Source organism: Anomaloglossus baeobatrachus, chromosome 11 (assembly GCF_048569485.1).
Source record: "Anomaloglossus baeobatrachus isolate aAnoBae1 chromosome 11, aAnoBae1.hap1, whole genome shotgun sequence".
Lineage (NCBI taxonomy): Eukaryota > Metazoa > Chordata > Amphibia > Anura > Aromobatidae > Anomaloglossus > Anomaloglossus baeobatrachus.
The window spans coordinates 100,341,032-100,354,237 of record NC_134363.1 but is presented as its reverse complement, the minus strand read 5'-3'; the positions used below and the strand labels follow the sequence as shown (position 1 = coordinate 100,354,237).

The 13,206-nt window shown below is 44.4% G+C and overlaps 1 long non-coding RNA gene across 2 annotated transcripts in view; it reads left to right on the top strand.

Annotated features, from left to right (window-relative positions):
- LOC142256906 (uncharacterized) overlaps positions 1-11,896 on the top strand; it is a 100,359-nt gene extending 88,463 nt beyond the window's left edge. For both annotated transcript variants that reach the window (XR_012727578.1, XR_012727576.1), the window contains exon 3: positions 11,769-11,896. This is a non-coding gene — a long non-coding RNA (uncharacterized LOC142256906). The remainder of the gene's footprint in view (positions 1-11,768) is intronic.
- Positions 11,897-13,206: the final 1,310 nt, after the last annotated feature.

Sequence of the window (13,206 nt, the reverse complement as noted above, 5' to 3'; positions counted from 1 at the left end):
TTTCATCTGCTCTGGGCTGTGGAAAATCAGTGCCATGAGACCTGTCGTCCAGTGAGTAACAGCCCAGGATCCAGCGTCACAGGAGGGGGTACGGGGGGGCAACACTCCGCGTTCCCGCCTGTTGATTGTTTTGGGAAATCGGTCCCCGAAGGAACCGTCTCCCTCTAAAAACAAAACAAATTCTTGCTGCAATAGTCTGCAGAGATGTGCCTCCTATAGACACTAAGCTAAAACTGAGGTTGCCTGGCCCGGCCAGGGGGTATATACTGCAGAGGAGGAGCTATGCTTTTGCATCTACTTAGTGTCCTCCTATGGATAGGCAGCATAACACCCATAGTCCTGTGTCCCCCAATGAGGCGTCAGAGAAATACATAAATTAGAATAAATTAGATAACTTTCCATCAAATAAATAAATATACCAAATACCAAAATTTCTCCAAAAATCCACATAAAAATAAAATACCAAAAATCCACCCAATAAAAATTGGGTGATTTTTTCCCAAACCGGCCTGAGTATCAAAGATGCGCAGGCCCTCCAAAACAACACAGCCACTGCTCAATTGCATTCTGCATTCCCACATTATAAATGTCAAGGCCCACCTCCGATAAATGTATCCCATCTTTCCTATACAAACCTTGAATATAGCCCTCCAAATCTATATGCCTATAGGAAAAACCACCCATTTGCTGGAAACACTTACTCATTGACCGATTAACCCTTTTACATATTTTTTCTATAAAAATTAACTTGCTACTGTTCCACATAAGTCGAGGAACAATTTCTGAAAAAATCAACGAAGAACCCGGAAAAAGCGATTGCATTAGAGAAAAATCCCTCTTCAATTGGCCTAACAATTCTAACGTTTTTATTCTCCCCAGATCATTGCCCCCTATGTGAAAAACCAATAAATCAGGATTAGGGTACCGACCTATGAACTTTTTTACACTAGAAACCAAACTTTCAATTCTTAAACCTCTAATACCGAACCAAAAAACATTTACAGAGTCCAGATTAAATGAAAGGTTCTCCGAATAATTTCTACTCGAAGCTCTGATCTGGGTCCAATGGATGAACGAGTGCCCGAATAGCCAGATGACTAAGGGGCCTAAAAAATTGGAGAAAAAAATACATACATTACAATAAGTTAGGGTGAATATATAGTCTGTACCTGTTGGAAGTCCATCTTCCAATGCTGCGAATCTTTTTTACCCCTAAACCTGCACCCGCAGCCTCAGTTGCAGCCCCAATTCTAAATGAATGGGACGAATAACCTTTACCATCCAACTTCAGTTTCTCCAAACATTTCTTTAAGACTGAAGAAAACTGAAACCGGGAAACTGAAGAACCATCTTTATGTAAAAATAAAACCCCTGCAATGTCAGGACGAATGGCAATCCAATCAGATAAATTTTTGACTGGACAAACAGAACAACCCGGTATGGCTTTCAACTTCAAGGAAACACCTTTTCCGAGTTGGTCTGTTTTTGATTTTTTAATAAAAAGAAAAACAAACGCTGCTTTTATGACTATATCCTCCCGTAATAAACCCGATGTACTATTCTTATTATTAGATACCACTTTGCCCACTCTAAGTGCCGCAAAAAAAGAAACAATAAAAATAGCCCTAAACAAAATAAGCTCAAAACTATCAAAACATACTTCACTAAGTATTCCCCATAATCTTCTTAACAAATCAAATGAAATAGGACGCCTCCTATCCGGCGCAAACGATACCTTCTTCAAACCCTTTAAACACTGGCACACTGCAAAATTCTTTAACCATGATTCCCTTCCATTCAACTTAAAAAAGAACGAAACACCTGATAAAATTTTGTGGATAGAAGAATACCCATAACCACAAGAAACATACGAATTAATAAAAACCAAAAGCGGCTGAACATCAAGAGAAAAAGTCTCAAAACCCTTATCACTACAAAATTGCACCCACTTCAACCATGCAGCAGAATAAGACTTCCATGTAGATTCCGCTACAGAATTTCTTATATAAAATGGAATTAACTCCAAATTGCCCCCCATAGCTGGGACGGGCACAACGTTCTCTGTAAATCTGCCCCTGGTAGACACGCCCGAAATTCCTCCAATCTCTGAAATGACAGATGATCGACAGCAAGGTTAGAGTTTGACAAAGCAAAAGACGCCTTAAGCAAAATGTTATACTTAAGACAGAGGAAAACCAGTTTCCTCAACAAAGTACACAAAATTGGGCACTTTGAAGAAAAGCAATTTATTGTAAACACCAAACCTTGACTATCAGAAAGCAACAAAATGTGCCTGTTGGCTAGCAATTCACCCCATAAAGACATAGCTACAAAAAACAAAAATAGGTCCAACACCACTTTCCTACCTAACATCCCTTTTGCATTCCATTCTGCAGGCCAGCTCCCACCACACCAGTGAGAACGAAAAACAATACCGTACTCGAAACCACTCGCTACACTAAAAAACAAACCTAAATCCTTAGATGAAACAAACTCACTCTGAACACAACAAAACCCGTTAAAAGATTCCAAAAACTCCAACCAAACCCGCAAGTCAGCCTTCACTTCCTTAGAAACTCTAATATGTGCATTCACCGTCGTCACCCCTTTTGTAGCATCATATAGCCTCCTAGAAAAAACCCTACCCATTGGCATGATCTTCAAGGCGAAATTCAAACTACCCAACAGAGATTGAAACTCTCGTAAAGTAGCCTTCTCCTTGTTTAGTGACAGATTATACCTATTTCTAAAATCACACTATTAGAATAATTTCTTTAAAATCACAAACTCAACAAAAACTACATATAAATACCTAAACACCATGTAGTGGCTGTCAAGTGTCAATATTCCCAGAAAACAGTCAAAAAAATAAAAAAAAAATCAGAAAAAAATTATTAGAAAAAAATTATATATATATACCACAGAGAGGAGAGGAGACCTTCGGGTGGCTTTACAGAGTAACCAGAATATCCCCAGATGACTAAAGGGATATATTAGTATGGTTCTGTTCCTTTTCCCTAGGGCTGTTTGTCTGCCTGTCAATGGAGTACACTCTTATTTTTACGGTGCCCCCATTCCTCGACGGCTTTCCCTTTTCTGTCCCTTTGTGGGTATACAATAAATCAAAAAAATTTTTGATTGAAGGTTAGTCCTCTTCCTCCTGTTTCTGGGTGGTGACAGTCAACTAAATAAACATCTTGGGTGTAATCACTTATACCCCAGAATAATCGTATAGTCAGGATTAAATTACAATTCATTTCTTAACTGTCCCTAGATCTGTACCCTTCTTATCAATGGAGTACATTCTAATTTACACAATGCCCCCATTCCTCGGCGGCTGTCCCTCATTAATTTGCTGCCTTAAACAATTCTTTGTTAGGATCCCGCTAAGAATAAATTGTAACTCTGATGAAAACATATCTCTAGGTGGCTATTATGCCCAGCTTTTGAATCTCCTGAGGAACTCTGTCCATGATGGAGATGGAGGGAAACGCATCGAGTTTCAAATGTGTCCATTGATTGATATGGGAGACAATTTAAGATCCCGGAAAAATATCAGATAAGTCAGCTGATGAAAATCATTTTGGTCCCGTACCTCTGGTCTATGTTGCATCATTGTTTAAGGCAGCAATTTAATGAGGGACAGCCGCCGAGGAATGGGGGCATTGTGTAAAATAGAATGTACTCCATTGATAAGAAGGGTACAGATCTAGGGACAGTTAAGAAATAAATTGTAATTAATCCTGACTATACGATTATTCTGGGGTATAAGTGATTACACCCAAGATGTTTATTTAGTGGGCTGTCACCACCCAGAAACAGGAGGAAGAGGACTAACCTTCAATCAAAAATTTTTTTTTTATTTATTGTATACCCACAAAGGGACAGAAAAGGGAAAGCCGTCGAGGAATGGGGGCACTGTAAAAATAAGGGTGTACTCCATTGACAGGTAGACAAACAGCCCTAGGGATAAGGAACAGAACCATACTAATATATCCCTTTAGTCATCTGGGGATATTCTGGTTACTCTGTAAAGCCACCCGAAGGTCTCCTCTCCTCTCTGTGGTATATATATATAATTTTTTTCTAATAATTTTTTCTGATATTTTTCTGATTTTTTTTATTTTTTTGACAATATTTTCTGGGAATATTGACACTTGACAGCCACTACATGGTGTTTAGGTATTTATATGTTGTTTTTGTTGAGTTTGTGATTTTAAAGAAATTATTCTAATAAAGTGTGATTTTAGAAATAGTTATAATCTGTCACTAAAAAAGTTTTTCCATATACCTGTAATCCTTCTGAATAGCCTTCTCCTTGCCCAACAAACCCACAATCACTCCCTTTAATTTGACAATTTTTTCTTGCGGAAGACTCAGCTCCATTTTTTCTGAATCTAACAATTCCCAAAAACTCTAACCTGGTACAAGCAAAAACCGTTTTGTCGTCCGCCAAAGGCACCCCAAAAAATTCCATAATTCGAATGAAATGAAACAAATTAGAACAACTCCCTGACAGCCGATCCCCAACAAACAAAAAATCGTCTAGGTAATGCAAACCCTCCCCCTCCCCAACTGATTCCTGAACTACCCAATGTAAAAATGTGGAAAAAGCTTCAAAATAAAAACAAGAAAGTGAAAACCCATGGGTAAAACACTTGTCAAAATAAAACCCCGAATCAAAATAAAAACCTAAAGAATTAAAACCAGAAGGACAAATGGGAAGTAAGCGGAAAGCAGATTTTATGTCAGCTTTAGCCAGCAAAGCACCATTTCCGAACTTCCTTAACAAATCAACGGCTAAAGGTACCGTCACACTAAGCAACTTACCAGCGATCCCAACAATGATAGGGATCGCTGGTAAGTTGCTAGGAGGTTGCTGGTGAGCTGTCACACTGCGACGCTCCAGCGATCCCACCAGCAACCTGACCTGGCAGGGATCGCTGGAGCGTGGCTACACGAGTTGCTGGTGAGCTCACCAGCAACCAGTGACCAGCCCCCAGCTCCTTGCTCTCCTAGTACAGCACACATCGGGTTAATTACCTGATGTGTGCTGCAGCTAAATGTGCACAGAGCAGGGAGCAGCGCACACTGAGCGCTGGCTCCCTGCTCTCCTACTTACAGCACACATCAGGTTAATTAACCCGATGTGTCCTTAAGCTAGCTACATGTGCACAGAGCAGGAGCCGGCAGCACAGGCAGTGAGAGCGGGGGAGGCTGGTATCAAAGGTAAATATCGGGTAACCAAGGACAGGGCTTCTTGGTTACCCGATGTTTACATTGGTTACCAGCCTCTGCAGAAGCCGGCTCCTGCTGCCTGCACATTTAGTTGTTGCTGTCTCGCTGTCACACACAGCGATCTGTGCTTCACAGCGGGACAGCAACAACTAAAAAATGGCCCAGGACATTCAGCAACAACCAACGACCTCACAGCAGGGGCCAGGTTGTTGCTGTATGTCACACACAGCAACATCGCTAGCAACGTCACAAAAGTTGTTCGTTAGCAGCGATGTTGCTAGCGATGTTGCTTAGTGTGACGGGGCCTTAAATCAAATGATGCATAGCTGACTGAAGCTGCACTATAATCAATTTCGTCATTCAAAGAACCACCCTTGGGATAGGATAAATGATGAATTACCCTAAATGAATTCGGTTCCTTCTTAGGGACAATCCCCAATGGTGAAATTCTAAAATTAATAAAAGGGGGGAACTGAAATGGACCTGCTACCCTACCTAACCCTTTTTCTTTACCAATGTGCAACCTAACAGCGTCCAACTGCACATTGATAGATTTAAGATTTCTAGTGACCATACAACCTACACCTGAAAATGAAGGCACATGAAAACCGTCCTTAAAGCCATTACAAATGATTTCCGCTTTCCTGGGAAGTCTGGGAGGCGTGCTGCTAGACCCATAAACTAAAGCGGGTCCGTGCCTGCGTGCTGCCGGCCAAAAACGGACATGTCGTCCGTGTAGAAAAGCGCACACATGTACTTACCACACGGACACACGTTTTGATTTACGTGTGTGTGCAATCTACCATTGAATAACATGGGTCTCCGTGTCTCCGGTACGTGCAAATACGTACCGCACACGTACAAAAAAACGGATGTGTGTTGCGGGTCTATAAGGGAGTTAAAGATGTAAATCGGAGGTGGAGGAGTTTTGTTGGGGTAGTTCTACGGGGCGGGTTAGGGAAGGGAAAGACTCAGCGTACAGAGGGACAGGATGTTTGTTTAAAGATAACCAGTAATTTTCAACATGGGAGAGGAGATTAAAATATTATGTTGGAATGTAAGGGGACTGTCAGATAGAGGTAGAAGAGACGCAATGATAAAATATATGCTAGACCAGAGAACATCAATAATGTGTTTACCGGAGACGCATTTGACAAACAAAACGACAAATCTACTGAACAAGCGATGGGTGCAAAAGGCGTATCACTCTACTTTTTCTACTTATGCTAGAGGGGTCTATGTGTTGGTCCATAGATCCGCCCTATATGAAGAAGTGGAGACATGGATAGACACAGAGGGACAATATGTAATGGTGATCTGTAAGTTGTATGGACAATTATTATTCATTACTCCTATATATGTTCCACCGCCTTACACTAGTGTCAAAATTAGAGAGGTGAGAGAGCGTTCGGCTAAATGGGGGAATTTGCCATTCTTGTTGGTTGGTGACTTTAATACAGTAAAGTCATAAATGCATATTGGGACAGGAGCAGAAACTCACGAGAGACGAGGAGGGACGGAGCGACAGCATTTGGTATCTTTATTCAAGAATTGGGGTTGGTAGACGTTTGGAGGATAAAGAATTTAGGAGTGACCTGTTTTTCCTGTCACTCAGCGACCCATGGTACGCTTTCCCGTATAGACCTGGCCTAGAGAAATTATCTGATGGACTCTGGAATTTCCAATGTTGAATATTTGGCTAGAGTAATATCGGATCATAGTCCAATACTGGTATCTATAAAAAACGAGGAGTAGGGGAGAGGCTAACAAGAGAATGGAAGCTACATCTGGTTTGGGTAAAAAGTATTGACATGGAAGGTATAGCCAGTGAGATTCTGGAATATTTTACCCTCAGTAGAGGTAGTACGGATCCATTGGTAGTTTGGGACACCATGAAGGCATACCTGAGAGGCCTTTTATTTAGAAACATTTGCCGGTGTAAGTCTCGTAGTAGACAGGGGGAAATTGATTGCTTAGAGGCCTTGAAGGGAGCAGAAGCAGAGATGGTAACACAGCCCACACCAGAGAATAGGCAGAAGCTAAAAGCAGCTCAGGAAGACGATAATAAGGTGCTATTGAAGAAAGAAGCTAGGAAGCAGGCTTTTTAAAAAGAGAACTTTTATGCGAAGGGAGAAAAGGTGGGACACCTGTTGTCGGTGGTGACGGCAGCCCAGAGACAATCATCCTTTGTGCATTGCATTCGCACCACAACGGGTGATTTGGTTACGGAGGGGGTAGATATTCTGGACATGTTCGCAGCCTTTTATGAGGAATTATATTCCACTAGAGGGGAGATGAGACAGAGCGACCTAGAGGCTTTCTTAGGTACAATGACATTACCCAAAATTACAGAGATAGAGAAACAGTCTAGAGGGTCCTATCACACTTGAGGAGATAGAGAGAGCTTTGCATGGCAAATGAAAAAGCCCCAGGGGTAGATGGTCTGCCAGTGGAGGTATACAAATCTCTGGAAGAAATACTCTTACCCAATTTGCTGAATGTCTTGGAGGAGGCAAGAGAGAGGGGGACACTGCCAGAGTCTATGAGGGAGGCGATAATAACATGAATACCTAAAGAGGATAAGGATCCAAAACTCCCCGAATCATACAGGCCCATCTCACTGTTAACGACGGATGTTAAAATTTTGGCCAAAGTACTCTCTAATCGATTAACAGAAGTGATATCTACCCTAATCCACCAGGATCAGTCGGGTTTTATGCCTAATAGATCCACGGCAAAAAATATACGAAGATTATACCTTAACATGCAACTGTGATGCCCTGGACTAGCCAGGTAGCCACAGATAGCGCCCCGCACAACACCAGTCCCTCACTAGGTAACACCAGCCAAACCATAAACCCTAGTCACCTCCCGCAGAGCTTGATGAACACACCAGGGGGCGGGGCCAGGCGGTTGGCCACGCCCACCGAGGAGTCCAGAGGGCCTGTGGCAGGAAAACATCAGTCAGTTTTGTAGTTAGTTGGTAAACAGTTTGTAGTCAGTTTTGAGGAGTGAAGGAGTGTGACAGGTGACGGGGTTGGAGCCCGGGCACCTTTGGCTAGGAGGCAGATGGTGGCCTAGCCTGCAGGAGCCGGGAAGATGGCTTGGTGGAACCGTGGTGGACTGGGACAGGGTAGTGGCCCGCCAGTACCGACCCGGGAAACCGGAGCACACAGGGGGGTACTCAGACCCTGAAATGAGGTCCAGAAGCCACTGGACTGAGTTAATCAACTGATTGCGGTCTGGACCTTAGGTCCTTTCCCACCCAATTCCTGACTGAAGACAACAGCCCACCGAGGGGGATAGAAAGCCACCGCACAGGCAGAGAGATCCCACGGGCCAGCGTCTGCGGGCAAACGGGCTCCTCCAATATATACAAGGTCGGGGAGCGGACTCCCATTGCTAAAGCACAGGAAGTCTATACATACACAACACGGTGCAGGAGAAAGGCCAAGACCACCGAACCGGGTGGGGACCAGACGCAGCCGGCTGCAGGCACCGACCACCATCAACTCTGTTTACCAGAGACTTGTGTGTGTCAATAACTGAGTACAACAGTGCCATCCGGCCGCGCACCGCCCTGCACCGTCCAGCTCTCCCCAAGGGGTCCCAGGGCCATCATCCCTGCCCACAGAGGGGTCAACATCTTGCTGCATAACCATCTCCCCTGGGTGCCCCCTAACTGCAGCGGTGTCTACCTTCACCACAACCCGTGGGTGGCATCACGAACTTAAATACGGCTCCGGCCATACACCTAACTACCACCACCCGCCTAAGTAGCGCCAGCACCCTTTCAGAGCGAAGTGACCCCCGGATCTGGAGGCGCTCAAGCCACCCACCAACGAGCCCGGATCCGAGCGGCCCAGCGGCAGCCGAGCGTGGGGCGGTACACAACTGCTGGTGGACAATCCGGAACAGAGAGTAATAACTTCGTTAGATGCTCATAAAGCATTTCACAGTGTGGAATGGGGATATCTGTGGGGAGTGCTAAGACATATGGGATTTGGCCCTAATTTTATTTCCTGGATACAGTTGTTATATGCTAGACCAGTAGCTAAAGTGAGGATTTATGGAATGTTGTCACACAAGTTGAATTTACAAAGGGGTACTCGCCAAGGATGTCCACTCTTGCCTCTCCCTTTTGCTCTGGCAGTGGAGCCACTGGCAGCTGCTATACGGCAGTACAGAGACATAAAGGGATTTGTATATGGCCATCTAGAAGAGAAGATAGCCCCCTGTGCAGACGACATTCTATTGTTTCTAGGAGACCCTGGGGCATCGTTGAGCTGTTCCATGCAGGTGATCAAGCGGTACGGGGGGATCTCTGGACTGACTATCAATTGGACCAAATCAAATCTGTTTCAGGTGGACGCGGAAGTGGATGGGTCGATCCTGGGTGATGAGGTCAACAGACTGCGAGTTGTGGACCAGTTTAGATATCTGGGCATTCAGGGCATTCTCAAATGAACTATCCCTGATCCTGGAAGAGGCGCTTGAGAGAGGCATTATTGACAAGAAAATGTTTGAGGGTCTCTTTAAGAAAACCTCACGTATACTTACTTCATATTTTTTGCCCAAGATCCACAAGGATCCTGTCAACTCACCGGGGCATCCTATCATGTCAGGCATGGAGGGGTTGTGTGAACCAATATGTAAATGAATTGATAATTACCTAAAACCAATGGTTGAAACACTCCCCTCCTACGTCAAAGACACGACGGACGTCCTGAACAGGGTTGACGGTATTTTTGTGGATGATGACGTCCTCATTGTAACAGCAGACGCAGAAAGTTGGGGTTGTGTGAACCAATATGTAAATGAATTGATAATTACCTAAAACCAATGGTTGAAACACTCCCCTCCTACGTCAAAGACACGACGGACGTCCTGAACAGGGTTGACGGTATTTTTGTGGATGATGACGTCCTCATTGTAACAGCAGACGCAGAAAGTTTTTATACCTGTATAAGGCACGAGGACGGCATCGCAGCGGTCCGCTTTTTCCTCGAGATGGACAGTCGGTGTGGCAGAATGGGAGATTTAATCCTGCAGCTGCTCCGTTTTGCCCTCACTCACAATTTTTTTCTGTTTAAAGATCAATTTTATCTCCAGAAGCGCGGCACTGCGATGGGGGCGGCGTGTGCGCCCTCGTACGCCAACCTCTTCCTGGGTTACTGGAAGAGGTTGGTTTTTTCGGACCGGGGCGCTGGCGCCGGCCCCCATACGCAGTGCTGGCTGAGATACATTGATGATATTTTGATTTTTTGGCAGGGCACGGCGGAGCAGCTGGGGGATTTTATGCAGCAGTTAAATCGCAATACTTACATCAAATTGACATATCAATGCAGCAGCAGTAGCGTTGACTTCTTAGACATCAAGTTAGAGGTTGGTCCTGACCGTCTCTTACAAACTGACGTTCACCGTAAAGATACCTCGGTGAACGCTCTGCTGCATGCATCATCTGCTCACACTCCCTCCACAATTCGAGCCATACCGACTGGACAATTCTTGAGGTTAAGGCGAATCTGCTCATCTGAGGCTAAGTTTGAGACCCAATCGGCCGACCTTGGGCGTCGCTTCCAGGATCGCGGCTTTAGCAGACGTATCATCAAGAAGGGATATCAGAGAGCTAAAGGAACACCTAGACCTCAACTGCTGACCTATGCCCCCGGGGAGGGCCATGGGGAGCCTGAATTGAGATTCATCGGTACATTCAACCGTGAGTGGGACACCATGAGGGACATCCTTAAGAAGCACTGGCCGGTCTTGAGATCCGACCCTGTTCTATCAGATGTCCTGACCGATGTCCCACTCATGACTGCACGACGTTCTCGCAACCTGAGAGACATTTTGGTTGACAGCCACTCTGTCCCACCAGTCCATAATCCATTTGGAGCTGGGGCCCCACTAGTCGGCAGTTACAAATGTGGCCACTGTTTGGCATGCCGCAATGTTATCCGTGTTAGAGATTTTGTTTCATCTGATGGTACTAAGACCTATACCATTAGGAAATACATTACGTGTAGTACAACACACGTAGTGTATTATGCCACCTGCCCGTGCTCATTGATTTACGTGGGGCTCACTTCACGTGAGCTCCGCGTCAGTATGAGAGCACGTACGAGACATTGAGGCAGCCAAAACAGCTAAAACAGCTGAAGAATTGACTTTGCTTAAAACTATACCTCGCCACTTTAGATCTTTTCACGCCTGTAATTCATCTGTCCTGGAGGTTTGTGGAATTGATGTGGTTAGCCTTGGATCCAGGGGCAGAGATCTAAAAAAGAAATTAGCCCAATGTGAGGCGCGATGGATCTGCACCCTGGATACATTAGTCCCTAAAGGGCTAAATGAAGTTGTTAGCTTTGCCCCTTTTTTGTAATCCGTGGTTCCCCTCTTTATCTAGCCTCCGCCGCATCTGATAACGGTTTTAATTTTTGTATGTTTTTAAACTGTCTTTTTGCTTCCCCTTTTTTCCTCTCTGGGTCAATTAAAGCTAATTCTTTACCTCTTGCTCTTATCTTATTTAGATTTTGATGCCATCTGACTTATCTACTAATACCCACATCTTTCTGGAACTATAAAACCGCATTTCAATATCTACTTCTGCTTATTTCGGATGGAGTTCACCATTTAATATCCCTCCTCTTATGCATATCTCTTGGGAATTCTGTATCAGCTGCTTGGACTTTTTACCAGGCTTGACCATTGTGTTTGAGCTTTGCAAATATGAATGAAAGATCTCTGAATATAACTGCTTTTTGTATGATATATGTTACTATCAAAGTTTTATCTGTACATCTTTTATGTTCAACACATGGTCTTTGTCCAGTGATCTCTCTCCTGCCATTCTTACATGCACTGTCACATTCACTGATTGCGTCCCACTTGATGCGCGTGCGCGGTCCCCGCTGTGTCGCGGCCGGCTGGCCGCAGTCATTATGGCTGTGGCGCACGCGCGGGAGCTGGATGACGCGTCCTTGCTCCCGCGCTTGCGCTATGGCGTCTGACGGCTTGTCTGCCCTCTGCGTCCCGGCTGGCGGCTCGCGCATGCGCCCGCGGTTGTGGTGACGTATGCGGAAGTCTTCATGCGGGCGGTAATTTAAAACGGCCTGCAGAGAGGACAAACACCATTCTCCCTCCCTGAAGAAGCCGTATTCGGGGATATTTCTCTCCCCTAGGTGAAACGTACGTCGGTGGGTGTGGGGGGAACTTTGCCTCCAGGGGACACTTCCATAAGAACTGAATTGCCCTGACCCTTAATGGTATGTAGCCTGCAAATCCTCTTATGTACTTTCATCACCATTGTTGCTATGATTGCTTTCCAGCACCTTGCTTAGGGAAACTGCTGCTACTTGCATGATCTTAACTTAATTTAATATACTGCTATTGATATATATTTTCCAGCTTCCCTTTTATTACCCTCTCTTCCTTGCACTTAGCACTTTATCGTACAGTGCTGCTATTTTTTGACAAATGTATGGGTATAGTGCAATCTTTCCTTGCTGGCACATAGCACTTTGTTGATGTGTACACTTGATGTGTAGGCGACAGCACCTGTTTTGGTTGGTAACTTATTTTTGGCTCATGACCCTTTTTCTGAATCATTTTGTAATAATTGGCTATATATCGTGTGTCCCCCTTATTTTCTTTTATCCTTCACGTTTTCAGATGTGTTTACTATCTGTTGTTTTTTGTTAATCTATGTATTCAACTGTTAGAAAATCCAAAGAAATATTTTTAAAAAAATAAAAAGACACTGTATCACACAAAAAACTTCTTTGTTCTCCTGTTTTTTGCTTTATCTATGGAAGTTGTGTGGGTGGGGTGATTTACCTCTCTCCTCACTTTATAACCTACTTTGGTATGGTCAAATTGAGATTCTGTTTGCTAATTGCGGTTGATAAGTGCAGGGACGCCAGGACTCTGCCGAAACACGTTCCTGGATCCAGCGGCGAGATGTCTGAG